General features: G+C 40.7%; 1 protein-coding gene and 2 pseudogenes across 1 annotated transcript in view; all 3 read right to left on the reverse strand.

Annotated features, from left to right (window-relative positions):
* Nucleotides 1–19,217, reverse strand: part of OLR1 (oxidized low density lipoprotein receptor 1) — a 30,435-nt gene extending 11,218 nt beyond the window's left edge. The window contains exon 1 of the mRNA XM_066355860.1: nucleotides 19,169–19,217. The gene's annotated coding sequence lies outside the window, so the exon portion shown is untranslated. The remainder of the gene's footprint in view (nucleotides 1–19,168) is intronic.
* Nucleotides 4,812–6,909, reverse strand: LOC136389397 (pumilio homolog 3 pseudogene; annotated as a pseudogene).
* LOC136388371 (U6 snRNA-associated Sm-like protein LSm7 pseudogene) lies at nucleotides 11,978–19,348 on the reverse strand (annotated as a pseudogene).
* Between the last annotated feature and the right edge of the window lie 11 nt (nucleotides 19,349–19,359).

Here is a 19,359-nt window from a genome sequence, read left to right on the forward strand (position 1 = left end):
TACACCATATTTGTGGGAAAGTGTGTATTTAGACAGGTTGTTTGACTTCCATGTCTATGTTTGCTTGTTTATTTCACTGTAGCAAACTATCTTCATCTGTGTCTTTTGTAAGTCACACATTTTCATTTTTGAATTTTGACTTTTTTAATTGGCAATAAACTGAGGAATTCTGGGATTAATCACATATGACTCTTAATTTCAGCCATGAAGAGCTGGGTAATTTTAGAACTTTATTGGGGGTACTATTCATATAGTGACAGTATAGCATAGCAACAGAATAAACTCTGGAGCCAGATGGAGCTAGCTTCCAATATTTCCTTTGCTAATCTTTTGATCTTTAATGTTGGGGAATTACTTAACAGTCTGAAACTCTGCCTTTGTCCATAAACTGAGACATGTTATTGGGATTCAAATGAGATATTGGGTGAAAATGCTAAGCTTTAAACTTCAAACATGATAAGAATGTAATAAATAATAGTTTTTATTAGTACTAGTAGTAGTAATGTCTGATACAGTTGAATTGCCTGTCAGAGAATTTCATTTTATACATGCCTGACTTGACAGTCAAAGACTTTTCAATGGATACCCCATAAGGATGCCTATATGCATTTACAGACAAAATTTTTACCTGTTTTTCCTTTACAGCTTTTTAACTATAAAAGAAATATTTCTTTGTAGCTATATATGCTTTTTTTTTTTAATTGTCTCTGAGAAATCTTCTGTAGCATTTATGTGAAAAGTGATATGGTATCTGAGATTTACTTTAAATTATATCAGAAAAAAAATAAAAGGAAAAGGGCACATAAAAGAACATTGGAGAAAAATATATAAATAAATAAAATATCTAGGAAACTATTAAAGAAAATTACCCATACTAACAGTCTCATTAGAATTTCCTTTTCCTCCCTTTCCCCAGCCTCACCAGGCTTTTTGTGTGCAGATTATCTGAAACCAAATTAGTAACAGTTTATCTGCCATGTAAAGTTTTACTCTATGACACAGTTCACACACACACACACTAAAGCTCAGCATATAGTAAATATGTTCTAGTCAAATCAGCTTGTAACAAATCAATGTTTCTTATTTTTATCACTCAAACCTGATCCCACTCCCCTTGAAGGAACATGCTGGAAAGCAAGATTGGATTCATTTCTATATTCACTATGGTGACTTTCACATAAACAGAATCTCAGGAAATTGTTTTTAATAATAAATTAATAAATGCTGAAATTATATCACAATGAAAAAGACACTGTCATTTCCTAAAGTAGCTCAGTTTTTCTGTATTTCATCAATATTCTAATAGATTAAAATGAGGCATATAAGTATACTTGTTAATGAAATAGACATGACATTTTTTGTGTGTGACAGAGACAGAGAGAGTCAGAGAGAAGGACAGATAGGGACAGACAGACAGGAAGGGAGAGATGAGAAACATCAATTCTTTGTTGTGGCACCTTAGTTGTTCATTGATTGCTCTCTCATATGTGCCCTGATGGGGAACTACAGCAGACCGAGTAACCCCTTGCTTAAGCCAGCGACCTTGGGCCCAAGCTCGTGAGCCTTGTTCAAACCAGCTGAGGCCGTGCTCAAAAGCTGGCGACCTTGGGGCCTCGAACTTGGGTCCTACGTGTCCCAGTCCGACGCTCTATCCACTGTGCCACTGCCTGGTCAGACTAGACATGATACATTTCTTGTGAGCGATATAGTGTTAGTGGAGAAATAGCACCAGATATTACCAGCAATAAGATCTTGGTACTTGGCCTGACCAGGTGGTGGCGCAGTGGATGGAGCGTCGGACTGGGATGCGGAGGACCCAGGTTTGAGACCCTGAGCTTGAGCGCGGGTTTATCTGGTTTGAGCAAAAAGCCCACCAGCTTGAGCCCAGGGTCGCTGGCCCCAGCAGGGGGTTACTTGGTCTGCTGAAAGCCCGCGGTCAAGGCACATATGAGAAAGCAGTCAATGAACAACTAAGGTATTGCAACGCACAACGAAAAACTAATGATTGATGCTTCTCATCTCTCTCCGTTCCTGTCTGTCTGTCCCTCTCTCTGACTCTCTGTCTCTGTAAAAAATAAATAAATATATAAAATTTAAAAAAAAAAAGATCTTGGTACTTGAACTCAGCCAAGAAAGTACGCAGAGCCAAGGAACTCAAATAATAATCAAAGTTTATTTAGGAAGTGGCAGAGTTAGCAGAAGTAGGCCAGCTAGGCTGTGTGGGTAAAAAGGGGGGGAAGGTTTGAGCATGCTCCAGAGACAGAGATATGCGCCAAGTCCTTTGTTTTAAGGTTTCTATCTGTTTTCCAATGGCAGAAATTCTAAGGGAGGTCTGAAGGGAGCAACTCATTAGAATATTCATTAGTTTTATGCTGATGTGCCAAAAAGAAATTTATTCCCTTGATTTTATCCATCCTTGGGTGTGGTTGCCACCATTGGCACTAATTGGATTTCTGTTCTCTATCTCCCTAAGTAGGGTGATTTAAACTATTTACCCTCTGGTTGGGGAGGAGAAGTATAAACTATTCATTCTTAAGTGTCCTTAGTTAGGGAAGATAAGATTTTGTGATTTATTAGATGGCTCTGAAGTGCTTGGACAGTTTATCTGTCTGTCTTAGTTTCAATATTTCACTCAACCTTGAGGAAAGTCAAGAATTTCACTCAACTCTTTATGAGTTGTCCTGGGAAGAAGTGCTTTGGAAGGATGTATGTGACTACATACAAATATTGATCAACTTACAACCTATGCAACTTATGACCACAATCACTAGCCATGACTGCTCCACATCTGGCAGCACAAGCATTGCCCAGGTAGGCATACGACAGTGCGGACCAGCTTATGGCAGCACTACCATCTCCGCATGCACCATTTCAACTGTTAACCCAGACTCGGTACAGCAATTTGTGTTTTGTTTCTTGGATATTTTTCATCAAACCCCTCCCAAGATGACTACCAAGAGGAAATTGTCTTTGCAAATATTAAATGAATTGTACTGGTAATGCAGTGTTTTACTTAAACCTGATAAATGTAAAAATAAGAAACAAAATGGTGTAGAGATGATACAAATGGCATAAAATGAACAAAGAAAATTATGATATATAACAATAATGAAAGAAAATTATAAAATATGACTTAAAGATTTTTATAATATCATTTCACAGTACTGTACATATAGCCTACTCAACTTACGACCAAATCGTGTACAACCAGTCTGTCGGAACCAATCATGGTCGTAAGTCGAGCACTAGCTGTAGTTTAAAAACCCAAATATAAATACAGCACCAGAAAGAACTATATTCTTGAGAGGAGGTCTAAGATTGAGCTAGATCTCTCAAACCTCTGATATTCACCTCCACATTTTACTAACAAACCCAAGAGAGCATAAGCATCCATTTTCTTTTGGGTCAACACTCATGGGAAGCTCACTAAGCAGTACAGGACCTGGTGATCAGCTCTCCAAATCCTGTACTCCCTTCAAATACAATTTATTATTTTCTCTAAAAAATCCTTTCACTGTCTACAGGTAGAATTAGCATTACCAATTTCTTTTCTCCCCTCATTTTGTATATCTAAGAGTACATGTATTGAATTTCAGTTCCACTAATGTTATTCCACTTCACCAACTAAGTTAAAACCCCTTTAAAAGTAAGAATGGATCTCTTTCTATCAGGAAAACTCAGGCCCTGGCTGGGTCGCTCAGTTGGTTAAAATATTGTCCTGATGCACCAACGTTGAGGTTTCGATCTTCAATCAGGGAACATACAAGAATCAACCAATAAATGCATAAATAAGTGGAACAATAAATTGATGTTTCTTTCTCTCTTTCTTTCTCTCTCTTTCCCTTTATCTCTGTAAAATCAATAAATAAGTGTTGGTCAAATAAGTTTGTAAATATGATATATAGGTTTGCGTGTTTATAGTTTGCATTGGGTGTGGGGGACAGGCTGTAAGCAGGCAGGGTTCTTTTACCCTAAGGCTTAGTTTTAAGAATAAGCCTTTCCCACCCTAAGTGACTTTGTATCAGAGACTTCTTTGTTTGTATATTGGATTAAAGGTTTTGACTTCTACACTATAAAATGGGGCAGACTGGGAGCTTGCTCTCTCTCAGTTCCTGAGATTAGCATTAGAGAGGAGAGCAGAAAAAGGCCATGGAGAGGAGAGGCAGCCAAGATGGTGGAGTGCTGAAGGAGAAGCCAGTTTGTGCAGAGAGAAAGAAATGGAGAACAGAAGTAAATAAGGCTGGTGAGGTAGAAAACTTTGATTCTAGGAAACTCGAATAAGTCAGTGGCTTTGGGAGCCCTGAGTAGAAAGGGAAGTATTTTCCCACTGTGTGTATTTCTCACCTGCCGGGTACAAGCTAGGATTAAAGGTAATAGCCCACCAGTTCTTGGCTTCATTGTTTCATTAACATCTGTCCAAATCAAATGCAAACCTGCATAGGCCAGGTGGCTATGATGGTGTCCATGGCTACTGGCTTTACAATAAATATTTTTTAAAATAAAAGAAAATTTATTCTTTCTCACCACACTAAAACATCATACAAATAGTGTAATATTCTGCAAAGAGTGAACAGTAATTATATGAGATTCTTAACCATAAACACATAGTCAGCATAAGCTGAATTTTTAATATAAAAAGTGCGGGTCAAATAAGTTTTCAAATATGATGTATATGTTTGCTCGCTTATAGTTTGCATTGGGTGTGGGAGACAGGCTGTAAGCAAGCAGGGTCGTTGTAGCCTAAAGCTTAGTTTTAAGACTAAGCCTTTCCCATCCTTTTTTTTTAAAAGAGTATTTTAAAAAGCCTTTTATAAATAAATTCTTATACAAAGAAGAAACATATACAGCGTACACAAGTATCAGTCGGCTGGGCCCCTCGCCCTCTTTCCCACGCTGGGAAGGCAGATCAGAAGAGAAAAAATGATTCCATCTTGTTAACTGCTTCCATCTATGCAGACAGTTTTTCAAGCAGCATTTCTATTCCTTTGCTGGTGTTTTTGTTTGTTTTCAATCTGGGAATCAGGCTTTTCAGTCCAGCTTTGACTTTGTCTGCAACTTCTTGATCAGAACTCTGGAGAAGGCTAGAAAGAATAATGGTACCTCGATTTACACTAGCCCAGGATTTCAGGTTCTTCATGCCAACATGCTCTATGGGTGTTTTTGCAAAACAGCCTTCTCTTCCGTTTTCTTTCATCTTTTTATCTTGCTCTATTAACCACTTCAGAACAAGATGTCCTGCAAGATGTTCTGCAATGTGAAGCTCCCCACCCTTGCCACCAGGATATAGTTCTGCTGCTGCCAAGCTGGCGATGGCATTCATGGCAGGCTGAACGTCTCCAATGGCAGCTCCCAGAATGTCAGACACCAGCACGCACGCAGACTTATCCAGCACCACCTCTCGCGCATGCCCTTGCAGGTAGCTTAACAAAGCTGGAGAGATGGGTTCCAGGAGCTCGCGGCGACGGGTCTCTGTATCTTTCTTACTGTGTGCCTTTCCGTCTCCTTTCTGCAGAACTTCAATGATTTCTCGTACTGTATGTACAGCGTCTCTGGGGCTTAGGAGATACAACAGGATCTTCCTTCCATATTTGTCATTTACTATGTTAGGTAAGGAACTAATAATTTCTGATATGATTATTTGCTTCATAAGCTTCGTATCATCAATACAATCAACTGCTGCCAGTAAAACCAAATGAGAGTACTGGCCATTAGCCACCTTTTCGACATAAGTCTTCAGTGTTTTCACAATCACTTTCTTGTCCTTGGGCATCCCGTGCCACAGGCAGAACATTGGCCACTCTGCCGCCATCAGGTGTCTGTGCCAGGTACACCTCCACTTCACGGATGGCTTCGATCATTTCTGATCTTAGCTTTGGGGGTGCATAGGTAAAAAAGTCCAAGAATACTTTATGAACCAATGAGTTAATCACAGCTTCCTTTTGGGCCATTGGTGTTAGAATCTGTTTAATTTCATCCATGATAAGCTCTAGTTTTTCTGGCTGTACCTCTAGTACTTTGTCCAGAGTTGGGTGATCTGCTGACTTGTAAAGCTGAAACGTGTTCCCATAGAGCTCCTCTGTCAACATGTTCCTCTGCTCCAAAATGGCTCTCTCATTGTAAGACGCGTACTCCACAATGGCCGATGCCTCCGCGTGTCTGAGCATCTTTCTCACGTGGCCTTTAAAACTTCTTATTATCTCTGCAATCTGTGGTTTACTCCCATACATAAGAAATTTCTTAACAACATTTCTGGATTATTTAGCTTTACTTAATTCAACCAAATCATCTCGCAGTTCTTCGAAGGCCTGCTTTCTCTGTTCTTCATTGCCATACTGAATGTAACACTGGATCACACGAGTCGAATCATGTGCAAATGCAATAGTTTTCATTTTTCCTTGAATCTGCAAATCACTCATCAACTTCACTCTTTTTTCTTTGTCACAGTCTTTTCTTCTTAAGATCTCCCAAATCTGCTTTGCCCAAACAACAATGTCATAGTTGGTTCTATCACTGAGTTGTCTGCTTTGCTTCAGTTCTTTCTTCTTCTTTTTGAAATCATCCCATTTGGGTTTCTTAGCTGCTGATTCATCACTTTTACTGTCTGACTGGAATTTTCTCTTCTTGTTGAATTTATTTTCCTACTGGAATTTGATATTTTATCCCCTTGCTGCTTGTTCTTGAACTGCTTTACACTTTTTTTCCCAGGTTTTGTGGCATTTTTCTGAAAGTTCTTAGATGTGATTTTAGGTCCACTATCCTTAACAACTTTTCTTGGGAAGGTCTTTGAAGAACCATAATCGTTGTTTTTATAAAATCTGTTTTTCTCTTGTGATGTCTTTGTACCTTTTCCTGTTAATTTCTTTTTTACTTTGACTTCCATCATAGCAACTCGCACACGTGTGGCCCACAGAGAAGAAAGCCCCACCCTTTTAATACTAAGATCTTCTCAACACTAAACTTTTCCTCATACCCTTGACTGTTGCATGATAGGGGTGGTGCACTCTTATGAGGAATCCCATTTGTGCCTCAGATCAGTGGCTTTGTATCAGAGACTTTCTTATTTGTAGATTGACTTAAAGGTTTGGATTTCTACATTATAAAATGGAGCAGTCTAGGGCTTGCTCTCTCGCTAGGTTCCTGAAACAAGCATTGCAGGAGAGCAGAAAAAGGCCACGTGGAGGAGAAGAGAAGTAGCCAAGATGGTGGAGTGCTGAAGGAGAAGCCAGTTTGTGCAGAGTTTGCACAGAAAGAAGGAGATGGGGAACAGAGGTGAATAAGGCTGGTGAAGTACAAACCTTTAATCCTAGGAAAACTCGAATAAGTCAGTGGCTTTGGGAGCCCTGAATGGAAAGGGAAATGTTTTCCCACTGTGTGTATTTCTTGCCCGCTGGGTGCAAGCTAGGATTAAAGCTAATGGCCCACCAGTTCTTGGCTCCATTTTTTCATTATCGTCTGTTCGAATCAAATGCGAACCTGCATGGGCCTGGTGGCTGTGATGGTGTCCGTGGCTACTTGCTTCACACAAAGAAATTTTACAAAACTCTATCTCAAGTCTTTTATTTTGAGGAAATAGAACTGAGGCTCAAAAAGTTTAAGTGGTTTGCTGAATAGATCTTTTTTATCAGACACCAGACAAGAACTCAGCTTACAGTTTTTTGAGTTATGCCAGTTAAATTCAGTATGAACATTTCTTAAAATAATTCAGTAAGAGACTTTTCAAATCACCAAGATAGAAACTAGCCACTCCATAGCAGACTTTAGAAGTGCAGAGTGAGTTAGAGAACACCCACACCAGGGTCACTCTCACATTTTTTTTTCTTGACTTTGCTCAAGCTAGAAGCCCATTTTGAGGAGCCACAGCATGGAGAGTTTGAAAGTTAGATCAGTCATTGTCTCCTGGGTGATCTGGCTCCTCAGTACAGCCTCTTCCCTATTCGAGCTTGATAAAAACCAGCAGTTCCTCTCTTTGTGGTAAAACTTACATAACAAAACGTTTACCGTTTTAACCATTTTTAGGTATACAGTTCAGTGGCATTAAGTATATTCATATTATTGGGCAACCATCAGCACACTTCATCTTCAGAACTGTTTTATCTTCTTCAACTGAAGCTCTGGCCTCATTAAATACCAACTATTGTGATGATTATTTTTATATGTTAACTTGTCTGGGCAACGGGTACCAAGATATTTGGTCAAACGTTCTTCTGAGTGTTTTTTAAAAGGTGTTTTGGGGGTGCAATTAATATTTTAATCACTAGAGTAAAGCATATCTCCCTCCATAATGTTACTGAGCTGATCGATAAAATGGCTACTCAGCCACCATCTTAAGAACAATGCAGGCCTGAAGGAGGAAAGACTTGCTTACTCAGTAATCCGTCTCAAACCTCCCTTGCAGGTGAATGCTGATAAGGGACCATTGAGTCAATACAGCAATGTCAGCTGCCTTTGATCTAGGCCCTTTGACTAATCCATATAAACCCTGCCCTATCCCTCCCTCTAGCTGACACCCTTTGCTGGTCTCAGTCTGCCTGCACTCAGGCACTTTAAAATAAATTTTCCTTTTGCAACACACTAGCCTCCTGTTTTCTGTTAGGCCCACAGTTTCTGCCTTTCATGCCTCATTCAATCAGTTGAAAGCCTAAATGGAACAAAAAGGCTGACCTTTCTGTAAATAAGAAAATCTCTCCAGCAGACAGACTTTGGATTGGAACTAGATCTCTGGCGTCCTGGGTCTGGAGCCTTTCAGTCCACACTACACAGTTAGATTTGCCAGCCTCTATAGCTGCATGAGCCAATTTCTTATCAGCAATCTCTTTCTCAATATCCACATTCTACTGCTTCTGTTTCTCTGGAGGACCCTGACTAATACCACTTTCCATTCCTTCTTCCTCCCAGCTCCTGGAAACCCCCATTCTGTTCTCTGTCAATGAATTTGCTACTCAAGGTACCTCAAATAAGTGGAAGCACAGGATATTTGTCCTGTTGTATATGACTTATTTCTCTTAGCATAATGTCTTCAAGGTTCATCCAAGTTGTAGCAATGTGTAATAACTTTCTTCTTTTTTAAGGCTAAATAATATTACATTGTATACATGACCACTGATGGACATTTGGGTTTCTCCTGTTATTAAAGATCCAGACGGATATTTCTATAATCCCTGTGTGGCAGATAGCTAGAGAACTTGGCAGACTTTAAGTGATTCTTATCATCCCTGCCTCCTGATGTTCATGCCTTTGTGTAATCTCCTCACCTTGAATGTGGGGAAGATTTGTGGCTTGGAGTGTGACAAAGGTGACAGAATGTATGTCATCATGTATATTGATTACATAAGATCAAGTGCCAAACTTGCTAAAGTTTTTCTCCCTCTTTTCCTTCTCTGCCTGAATCTTAAGAAACACACTTACATGAATCCCACTACCACAAAGAAATGAATTTTCCAGAGGACCTTGGAAGTGTATTCCTCCCAAGCTGAGCTTTCATATGAGAACACAACCCAGCAGACCCTTTGGTGGCAGCCTTGTGACACCCTAGGCAGAGGACCCACCTAAGCTGTGCCCACTTTTTTTTTTTTTTGGTGTTTTTTTTTATTAATTTTAATGGGGTGACATTGATAAATTAGGATACATATGTTCAGAGAAAACATCTCTAGGTTATTCTGACATTTGATTATGCTGCATTCCCATCACCCAAAGTCCAGTTGTCTTCTGTCACCTTCTAACTGGTTTTCTTTGTGCCCCTCCCCTCCCCTAACCCCCTCCCTCTCCTCCCCCCTCCTCTGAGTCTCATTTTTATGTCCTACCTATGTATGGAATCATATAGTTCTTAGTTTTTTCTGATTTACTTATTTTGCTCAGTATAATGTTATCAAGGTTCATCCATGTTGTAGTAAATGATCCGATGTCATCATTTCTTATGGCTGAGTAGTATTCCATAGTATATATGTACCAAAGCTTTTTAATCCACTCGTCCACTGACAGACACTTGTGTGCCCACCTTTTTGATCCACAGACAGTGTGAGATAATGAATGCTGTTTTACATTTCTGTTCATATGCTTGGTAGTAAGGTGTTACATGACTCATAAAACTAGTAATTCTGTGATAAACTTCATTCTCTTATTTTGTTAAACTTCCTTAAATTTAACCTTATCACTGACTCTCAATGCCTCTGAGGCTGCCCCTCAATACTCAGGCTGCCACCTAGGTTCATCTCATAGAGACGCTTCCTACTGGAGTGGCTGTGAGATGAAACTGGGTTCTTTTGTCATATTATTCATTTTTGAAAACAGGGCTATTGCTCACTGCTTAGCTTTTTATAATTCATGTTTGGTGCTTCAAAGTAATAATAATCCTGGCCCCTAATTCACTGAAGCACAGAGAAGAAGGGTATCTGGTCATCTGATTTAGGTTAGGTCAAAAGGAGAATAGTCAAAGGAACCAGAAATACATAATTATTTAGCCCCGCTTGTTACAGCTATTGTATAACAATTCCCTGAAGTGCAGATAAATAGACCTGAGTACATGTGCTCTCCATTGGTTCCACTCCAAGTCCTTAACAACCTCTGTATAAGCTAATGATTCACAAGCTTAATTATACACAGTCTCTTAATTATACAAGACTGTGGATAATTGGAATGAGATCAGTCCCCTTTCCATCAGCTACCTGCCCTTCCACTGTGTACCTTAGTCCTTCCTCCTGAATCCTCTTTCCTCTCATATGGGGCTGAGCTCAATGTTAAAATTGCCACAAGGCATAATCACTTTCATTAGGATAAACACAAAGCTTTATTTCTCTAGGGAATAATCTAGTGAGAAAAAAAGTGGCAATAGTAATTCTAAGAAAGAAAAGTAGCTAGCAAGTCATTAACAGAATACTATTTTGCTCAAACCTGTTAGGAAGCTGTAGGGCAATCACATGGCAGCAAAGTGCTCTGGGAGGAAAAACAGTCATATTAACTAGCAGACCTGTTCATGCAGGTGAAAGCTGGCGTGATTGGGAGCATATGGCCAGGAGAACAAGAGAAACCATTCATGAACCGAAATGTCAGAAAAGGTGAAACATGGTCATGGTAACAATGAGAAGCATGGAGGACATCAGTTATCCACGAAGGTGAAGGTCATTGGTAAAACTGAATGAACTCAAGATTATTGTAGTTAATACAAAATGCTTGTTATATCAGGACACTTTGATGCATTCATATACATTAACTTATATAATCTCTATAAGTCTATGAAGAAACAGCATCATTGTTATCATCCCTTTTTATGTAGAATGAAACTGAACCAACAGAGAGATGTAATAACTTGCCCAAGGTAACACAGCTAGCAAATGACAACGGAAGTATTTAATTCCAGGAGACCTAGCTGGATGCTTGGCCATGACACAACACTACCTTTCTGACAAGAGAAAGAGAAAGGAAGGTTGTATGACGTGAACCATGTTTATGGCAGGAAATATGACAATCAAAATGCTTTCTTGTCTCTGATTGTATTTTCTCATTATAATAATATCTAAGACAGGTCAAGTGGATGGTTCACTCTTATTTCATGAATGGGAAAATTAAGGACTGAAGAAACAACATAATAACTCAGTGAGGGGCCTGTATGAGAGTTCTGCTATCCTTTCCCTGTAAAATTCCTCCAGCCTTGATAAGCTTTCTGCTGAAATTTGGGAAATACTGTTCATCCTAACACCAACTTCTTTACTTATTTTTTTTAAAGGTACTGTTTATTTAGTTTTGGAACTGACTGCTTTTGAATCATCAGTGTCATACTGGACTTTTTTTTACTGTTTGATTTTCTTAGCTAAGACAAAAATAAAATTTATATTCTCCATTTGCTTTTTTTTTTTTAATGAGAGGTTTGCAATACAAAGAATAACCTATACAAAAGGGAAAGTTTCATTTCTGCGGGCAGTACGTAAGGCAGGAGGAACAGCTCCAAGTCTGAGAGCATCTCTGTCTGGGCCTTCCCTGCCTGCTAAGCCTTCTGCTGCTGGATGAATGGATTGGGGACGGCCTCCCTGCCATCCTGAGGGCAGATGAGCGCCATGGAGGTGACCCTTCACACCACCCGGCCCAGCCTGCGGTGTCCTCTCTGAGCTTGTATAGGTTATCAGGATCTCTCATGTATTCGATGGTGCCATCAAGCACAAGGTTGAGAAGCGAATCAAACCCTGTCAGGATTCCACTGGCTTCATGGCCTCCCTGAAACTTCACGCAGATCGTCTTGTCTGTGTACTTGGAGAGGTCCAAGATGCTCTCCTTCTTCTTCTTCTCTGTCTACCATCTTGCCTTGCCCATATTCTCCATTTTTATTTCAATTGTTATGCTGTGAAAGAGCTCTTAAACTCAATCCCACTCAACAATTCCCCTTAAAAACCCATCAATAAAATTAGACTCTCAGAATTAGAAAGGATTTGGGGTAGAGTTTTATTCAGTTCTTATAAGGTAGGTATATCTCTATAAGCTAATATCTAATTTTCTTATGGAATAATTTGTATTAAGTAAAAGATTACCAACTTAAGTATATATCATTTAAATGACATTTATTTTTTCCTTTAGATGTTTCTTTTTAAATATTCTGTCTTTTCCATATCTGCTTATTTTTATTCTTACCTTAGATTTTATTTGAGAGAGAGAGGTATCATGGGAACCAGTTTTTAAAAAGTTATATGTCTTTCTCACTTATTTGTTTCAATGGAAACTTAAGTCAGAGTGGAGGGGGATTTCAGGGACAAGACCCAGAAATTCTAATCTCCAAATCTGCTTTCTCCAAAGATAGGATGGCTTTCCGGTTCTTATGGCAACCTCTCAGTCTTACTCCACGGTTAGGATTAAATGACTCAAAACCAGGAGAGTTGATTAACAACATAGGGAAGGGAGGGTTTTAAAGTGCAAGAGGAGAGCTAATCACGTGGAGGGCGAGTGAATGGCACTTGTCAGGGTGACTTTCAACCTTCAATAGTCACCCTGGTGTGTTGTGGTGAAGAACCAGGAATATCACTTGTTTTCAGATGGAGAAGAGCTGTCTGCCTTTGATCCTCCTTTAAGTCAAGTTGCTCATCACTGCCTAGAAAAGTACCTAATTCAGAGAACTGATGTGCCCACTTCGATCGTCTGCCTTTTGAGGGCAGTGAGAAAAATTTAAAGACATATAGAAAGAATTAATAGTAGAAGGAAAGAAAAGACAAAGGAAAGGAAATATGGAGACCCTAAAGCCAGAAATAGGAATAGGGTAGAGAAAGAAGCCAAGATGAAAGGGAAGGGAAAGGCCACAGAATATAAAAGCCCAGGAGAATAAGAAGAGAACAAGAGAGAAAAAGAAACAGTGACCTATTGCTAAGAAAAGTTGTTCTCCTAAGATCTCTAGGTCAAGAAGTCAGACAAGGCACAGAACATGGAAAGGAGGTAACGGACACTCAGTGCCCGATCCCGGAGAACCAGGCAGGGGCCCAATGGGAGTGAGAGCCCACACCGTGTTGGCCTTTGCCCTGGTGTATATGTCTGTTGGCCTTTGCCCTGGTTCATCCAGATAAGTTGTGAAAATAAAGCAATAAAGCTTTTGTTTTTGTTTCTCAGATATATCAACTCTCAGAAGAACCTGGGAGAAAATGAATGAGGGGTGTTACATCCTAGGAGACAGGCTACAGCAGACACAAAGTGAATTTTATACGTTTTATTGCAGACCTGCACAGGGATACAGGTAACCCACACAAGGGAACACTGCATCCTCCCAAACCTGCACAGAGACTGCAGCCAACCAAACCTGCGCAGCCAACAAACTGCGCAGGTACTGCAGCCCCCCCAACCTGCACAGGGACTGCAGCCCCCAAACCTGCACAGGGACTGCAGCCCCCCAAACCTGCACAGGGACTGCAGCTAACCCACACGGGGGCACACTGCAGCCCCCCCAAACCTGCGCAGGGACTGCAGGCAACCCATGCCTCCGAAGAGACTGGAGCACTGCAGCCAACCAAACCTGCGCAGCCAACAAACTGCGCAGGGACTGCAGCCCCCCAAACCTGCACAGGGACTGCAGCTCCGAGCTTCTAAAATGGCTCCTTTTTATAGGGTGGCTGTCTAGGATGAGCAACCATCATACAGAAGCTGATGTGGCTGTTAGTCATTGGCTAGGGAGGTCGTGCGCAGTTACAGGGGGGGATATTACTCAGTGGAGAATTTCAAACATAAACTTCTGATAAGGGTCTCTGACTCAATGCAGGATGTTGCTGAACTCTTTGTTCTCAGTGTCACAGGGACCTTGTACACTCTTGGCAGCCCCAGCATGTCAGTACTCCCTGAATCTAACAAGGGGAAAAGACATTATATGGAACCAAGGGGGTGGTGGGACATCAATAACTAGAATGTTTCCTCAGTGTTATAGGGTGACATAGTGCAGATGTTAAGAATGACACCAGCAGTGAAATGGGACAGAAATTAGAGCAACCATAGATACAAGGAGGATAACTATGGCAATTTAGAAATGCAACTTATGGATATAGATGTACTTCTTTTAGCCTCTTATCCCCTATCCCTCAAATTTCCAAGTAAATTATCTAAACTGGCTATGTAATTTTCCTAAACAGAGTTTTCCACATCAGCCTTGATACAATTCTTAAAGTTTATAGGCTTCTCCAAACCAGAAATAAGCTTAAAAGAGGGAAAATTCTTTAAAAATATTTTGGATCTTTTAATTCTCCCCATTAAAATTCAGAAGCCCCTGAGATTTCATTGGCTGAGAAAGAAGTCACTTGACTGAAGGATTCTGGAAAAACTGTCAAAGGGAAGTTTACACAGCTATGAGATCTATTACGAAGGAGAGCAAATGGAGAAACTGGCTCTTTGCAGGGAGTGGGCTGTTTCACTTCCTATAAGTTAATGTCTGAGAATTCATTTAGTTTTGTTTTTCTTGAATTTCTTTTTGCTTCCTCTTCTCTTCCTTGACTTTCCCTCCCTTTCTTTCCTATTTTCTGTTCTCTTTGCAACAGGCCTGAAAGAGGCATTTTATCTGCTGAATACTTGAGGAGTTTCTGGCCTTTAGTGGAGAAAATGAAACAATGTACCAAGGCTGGATGGAAGAAACACACTTTGTATTCTTAGTGGCCAACTATTTTACATTAAAACCAAACTAGGAGTTTCTCAAGTGTTATTAGCAGAAAACAGCTTTTAGTCCTTTTCTAAAATCCTTTTTTGAAACGTGAGTATATGTGTGTCCCCTCACCCATAAAATCCCAGTAAGTATAAATCTCTGTTCCTTTTTAGAGGACCTCTGTGGTCTTCATTGTTGATTTCCTGAAATAGCAAGTCTTTCAAGTTATTGAAAAAAAGAAAGTTTCTGGAAAAATGTTTACATAGAGGTTTTAGAAGGAGAAAGTCAACTGAAATATAAAGTAGAAGGATTGGAAGGTTTCCTATACGAAGAGTTGAAGGGACTTGATAATAATGTCAAGGAGTTGTTGGAGCAGATTTGTCCCTGGTTCTATTAATTCATTATATATATTGAGTTTCATTTGAATTATGGCCAAACCAAGAGGTGTGTGTGGAGTTGGTCATGTTACTTAAACCCATATGCCTAGTTCCTTATCTATTTAAAATAAGGTTAAATACACCCACCTGTATGGTTATTGTGATGAAATGTTATGAAATAGTAAAAATTCTCAGGGTTGGGCAGATAAAATGTATTATGCTCACTTTGTTGAGAATGGCTGTGCCCACGTGAGGCCGTCCCCCAGGTGATATTAATGTGTGTTGAGAATCCTTGTAGCCTGGGGCTTGGTTTTGGGATTAAGCCTTTCCCACCCTTTTTGATGTAGGGCGGTACAATCCAATCATGCCTCAGAGAAGTGACTTTGTATTAGAGACTTCCCTGTTTTGTATATTGGATTAAGAGTTTGGATTTCTACACTATTGTTGGGCAGATAAAATGTATTATGCTCACTTTGTTAAAGAGGCCGTTGCCCAGGTGGTATTAATGTGTGTTGGGGTGGGCTAAAGGCAGGCAGAATCCTTGTAGCCTGGGGCTTGGTTTTGGGATTAAGCCTTTCCTACCCTTTTTGGTGTAAGGTGGTACAATCCTATCATGCCTCAGAGAAGTGACTTTGTATTAGAGACTTCCCTATTATGTATATTGGATTAAGGGTTTTGGATTTCTACACTATAAAATGGGAACGGAGCGGGAGTTTGGCGCTTGGTTCCTGAGATTAGCATGAGAGAGCAGAGAGAATAGAGCCAGCAGCAGGAGGAGGCCACGTGGAGGAGGCCAGGAAAAGCAGCCAAGATGGCGGAGTGCTGAGTGAGATGCCAGTTTGTGCAGTTTGACGCTGGAGAAGGAAGGAGATGGGGAACTGAGGAGAATAAGTCTGGTGAGCTAGAAACCTTTGATTCTAGGAAACTCGGATAAATCAGTAGCTTTGTGAGCACTGAATGTGATTGGGTTTTGGAGCCCAGTGTGTATTTTTACTTGCCCGCCGGGTGCAAACTAGGATTAAAGGCTATGGCCCATCAGCTTTTGGCTCCGCTGTTTCTTTACCGACTGTCCGAATCCAATGCGAACCTGCATGGGCCAGGCGGCTGTGATAGTGGCCCTGGCCCTGGCTGCTGGCTTTACAACTATAAAATGGGGACAGAGTGGGAGCTTGCCCTCTTGGTTCCTGGGATGACAAGCATGAGAGAGCAGAGGGAGCAGAGCAGAGAGCAGAAAGAGGTCATGTGGCCAGGAGAAGCAGCCAAGATGACGGAGTGCTGAGTGAGATGCCAGTTTGTGTAGAGTTTGTATCTGGGATAAGGAAGGAGATGGGGAACTGAGGAGAATAAGGCTGGTGAGCTAGAAACCTTTGATTCTAGGAAACTCGGATAAGTCAGTAGCTTTGTGAGCACTGAATTTGTGTGGGTTTTGGAGCCCAGTGTGTATTTTTACTTGCCCGCCGGGTGCAAGCTAGAATTAAAGACTATGGCCCATCAGTTTTTGGCTCCGCTGCTTCTTTACCGACTGTCTGAATCCAATGCGAACCTGCATGGGCCGGGCGGCAGCTGTGTTGGTAGCCCTGGCCCTGGCTCCTGGCTTTACACTCAGCCATTTGACTGGCATATAGAAGCTATTCAATAAATAACTTTCTCCCACCTTCTCTTGTATGTGAGTTATTGTAAGGTGACCAACTTTTTTACAATGAAAAGGAGGACAAAAATAAATTGAAGAAAACAATATCGTAAATAAAAGAAACATTTTATTCAGCACAATAATACACTATAATATGATAAATGCATAATAAACATTTGTATATTTTCTATTGTAATTATGCTTATATGCCTATCAATTTTTAATAATAATTATAAGAAAAAAGTACTCATTTAGATACAAATACATCACATCACATGCAATGGATCGACTCTGCATCCATCAAATACGGACATTTACAGATTAGTCTTTGTAAAGCCAGTACCCATGGCCACCATCACAGCCACCTGGCCCATGCAGGTTCACATTTGATTCTGACAGATGGTAATGAAACAACGGAGCCAAGAACTGGTGGGCCATTAGCTTTAATCCTAGCTTGCACCCAGTGGGCAAGAAATACACACAGTGGGAAAACACTTCCCTTTCCATTCAGGGCTCCCAAAGCCACTGACTTATCCGAGTTTCCTAGAATCAAAGGTTTCTACCTCACCAGCCTTATTCACTTCTGTTTCCCATCTCCTTCTCTCTGCTCAAATTCTGCACAAACTGGCTTCTTCTTCAGCACTCCGCCATGTTGGCTGCCTCTCCTCTCCTCCATGTGGCTGTTCTCTGCTCCCCTTTATAGTATAGAAATCAAAACCTTTATTCCAATATACAAGCAAGGAAGTCTCTGATACAAAGTCACTTAGGGTGGGAAAGGCTTAGTCTTAAGACTAAGCCTTAGGCTATAATGACCCTGCCTGCTTACAGCCTGTCCTCCACACCTAATGCAAACTATAAGCAAGTGTTGGGCAGATAAAATATTATGCTTACTTTGTTAAAGATGGCACTGCCCACATGGAAGACTGTCTCCCAGGTGATGATATTAGTTGCCCTTATGTTTGGAATGGGAGTAATTACATTAATGTGTGTTGGGGGCAGGCTGTGGGCAGACAGGATCCTTGTAGCCTGGGGCTTGGTTTTAGGACTAAGCCTTTCCCACCCTTTTTGATGTGGGGTGGACTTTGTATCAGAGACTTTCCTATTTTATATATTGGATAAAAGGTTTTGATTTCTACACTATAAAATGGGGGCAGACCAGGAGCTTCTCTCTCGGTTCCTGAAATTAGCCTTAGAGGAGAGAGCAGAGAGGAGAACAGAGAAAGGTCACATGGAGGAGGCCAGGAAAAGCAGCCAAGATGGCAGAGTGTTGAAGGAAAAGTCAGTTAGTGCAGAGTTTGTGAAGGGAGAAGGAAGGAGATGAGGAACAGAGGTGAATAAGTCTGGTGAGCTAGAAACCTCTGATTCTAGGAGAACTCGGATAAGTCAGTGGCTTTGTGAGCACTGAATGAGTGGGTTTTGGAGCCCACTGTGTGTTTTTACTTGCCCGCCAGGTACAAGCTAGGATTAAAGATAATGGCCCACCAGTTTTTGGCTCTGTTGTTTCATTACCATCTGTCCGATTCCAATGCGAACCTGCATGGGCCAGGCTGTTGTGATGGTGGCCATGGATACTGGCTTTACAGCGAGCAAACATATATATCATATTTACAAACTTATTTGACCAACAGTCTTCCAATATCAAAAAGGAGGACATGTAGGAAGGACACTTTTCAAAGGAGGGTGGAACTTACAAAAGAAGGACTGTCCTCCCTAAAGGAGGACAATTGGTCACCTTAGTTATTGGTGTGCCAAGGACATGGAAAGGGCAGTGCGGCGGAATTCAGTTTGCTGTGGAAAGGAATTAGAAAGACAGTAACAACGTTGTGAGGGGAAAATCAGGCAATTTCTAGGACAAATTCATATAAATGTTGCCTCTCGTTCACAAAGGCAGTAATGCTAAGCCATCCCCCCCCAAAAAAAAGAAGGAAGGAAAAAGAGAGAAAGAGAGAGAGAGAGAGAGAGAGAGAGAGAGAGAGAGAAAGAAAGAAAGAAAGAAAGAAAGAAAGAAAGAAAGAAAGAAAGAAAGATAGAAAGAAAGAAAGATTAGATATTTGCTCTTTTAAGTTCTCCTACCTCAAGTGTCGTAATGAATAAACATGGGCTAGATGAAAACAAGCAGTCCTAACCATGGCTGACCGGATGACCTTGTCCTCCTAAATACCCTGCTCTCACCAACTGATCTAACATAACACAGTCACAATGGGTGACTGATAGGCTTCTGGGCAGAGCAGATCAGACAACTTCCCTGTCTGAGACTATTTTTC

This window comes from Saccopteryx leptura, chromosome 1, assembly GCF_036850995.1.
Source record: "Saccopteryx leptura isolate mSacLep1 chromosome 1, mSacLep1_pri_phased_curated, whole genome shotgun sequence".
NCBI classification, from domain to species: domain Eukaryota; kingdom Metazoa; phylum Chordata; class Mammalia; order Chiroptera; family Emballonuridae; genus Saccopteryx; species Saccopteryx leptura.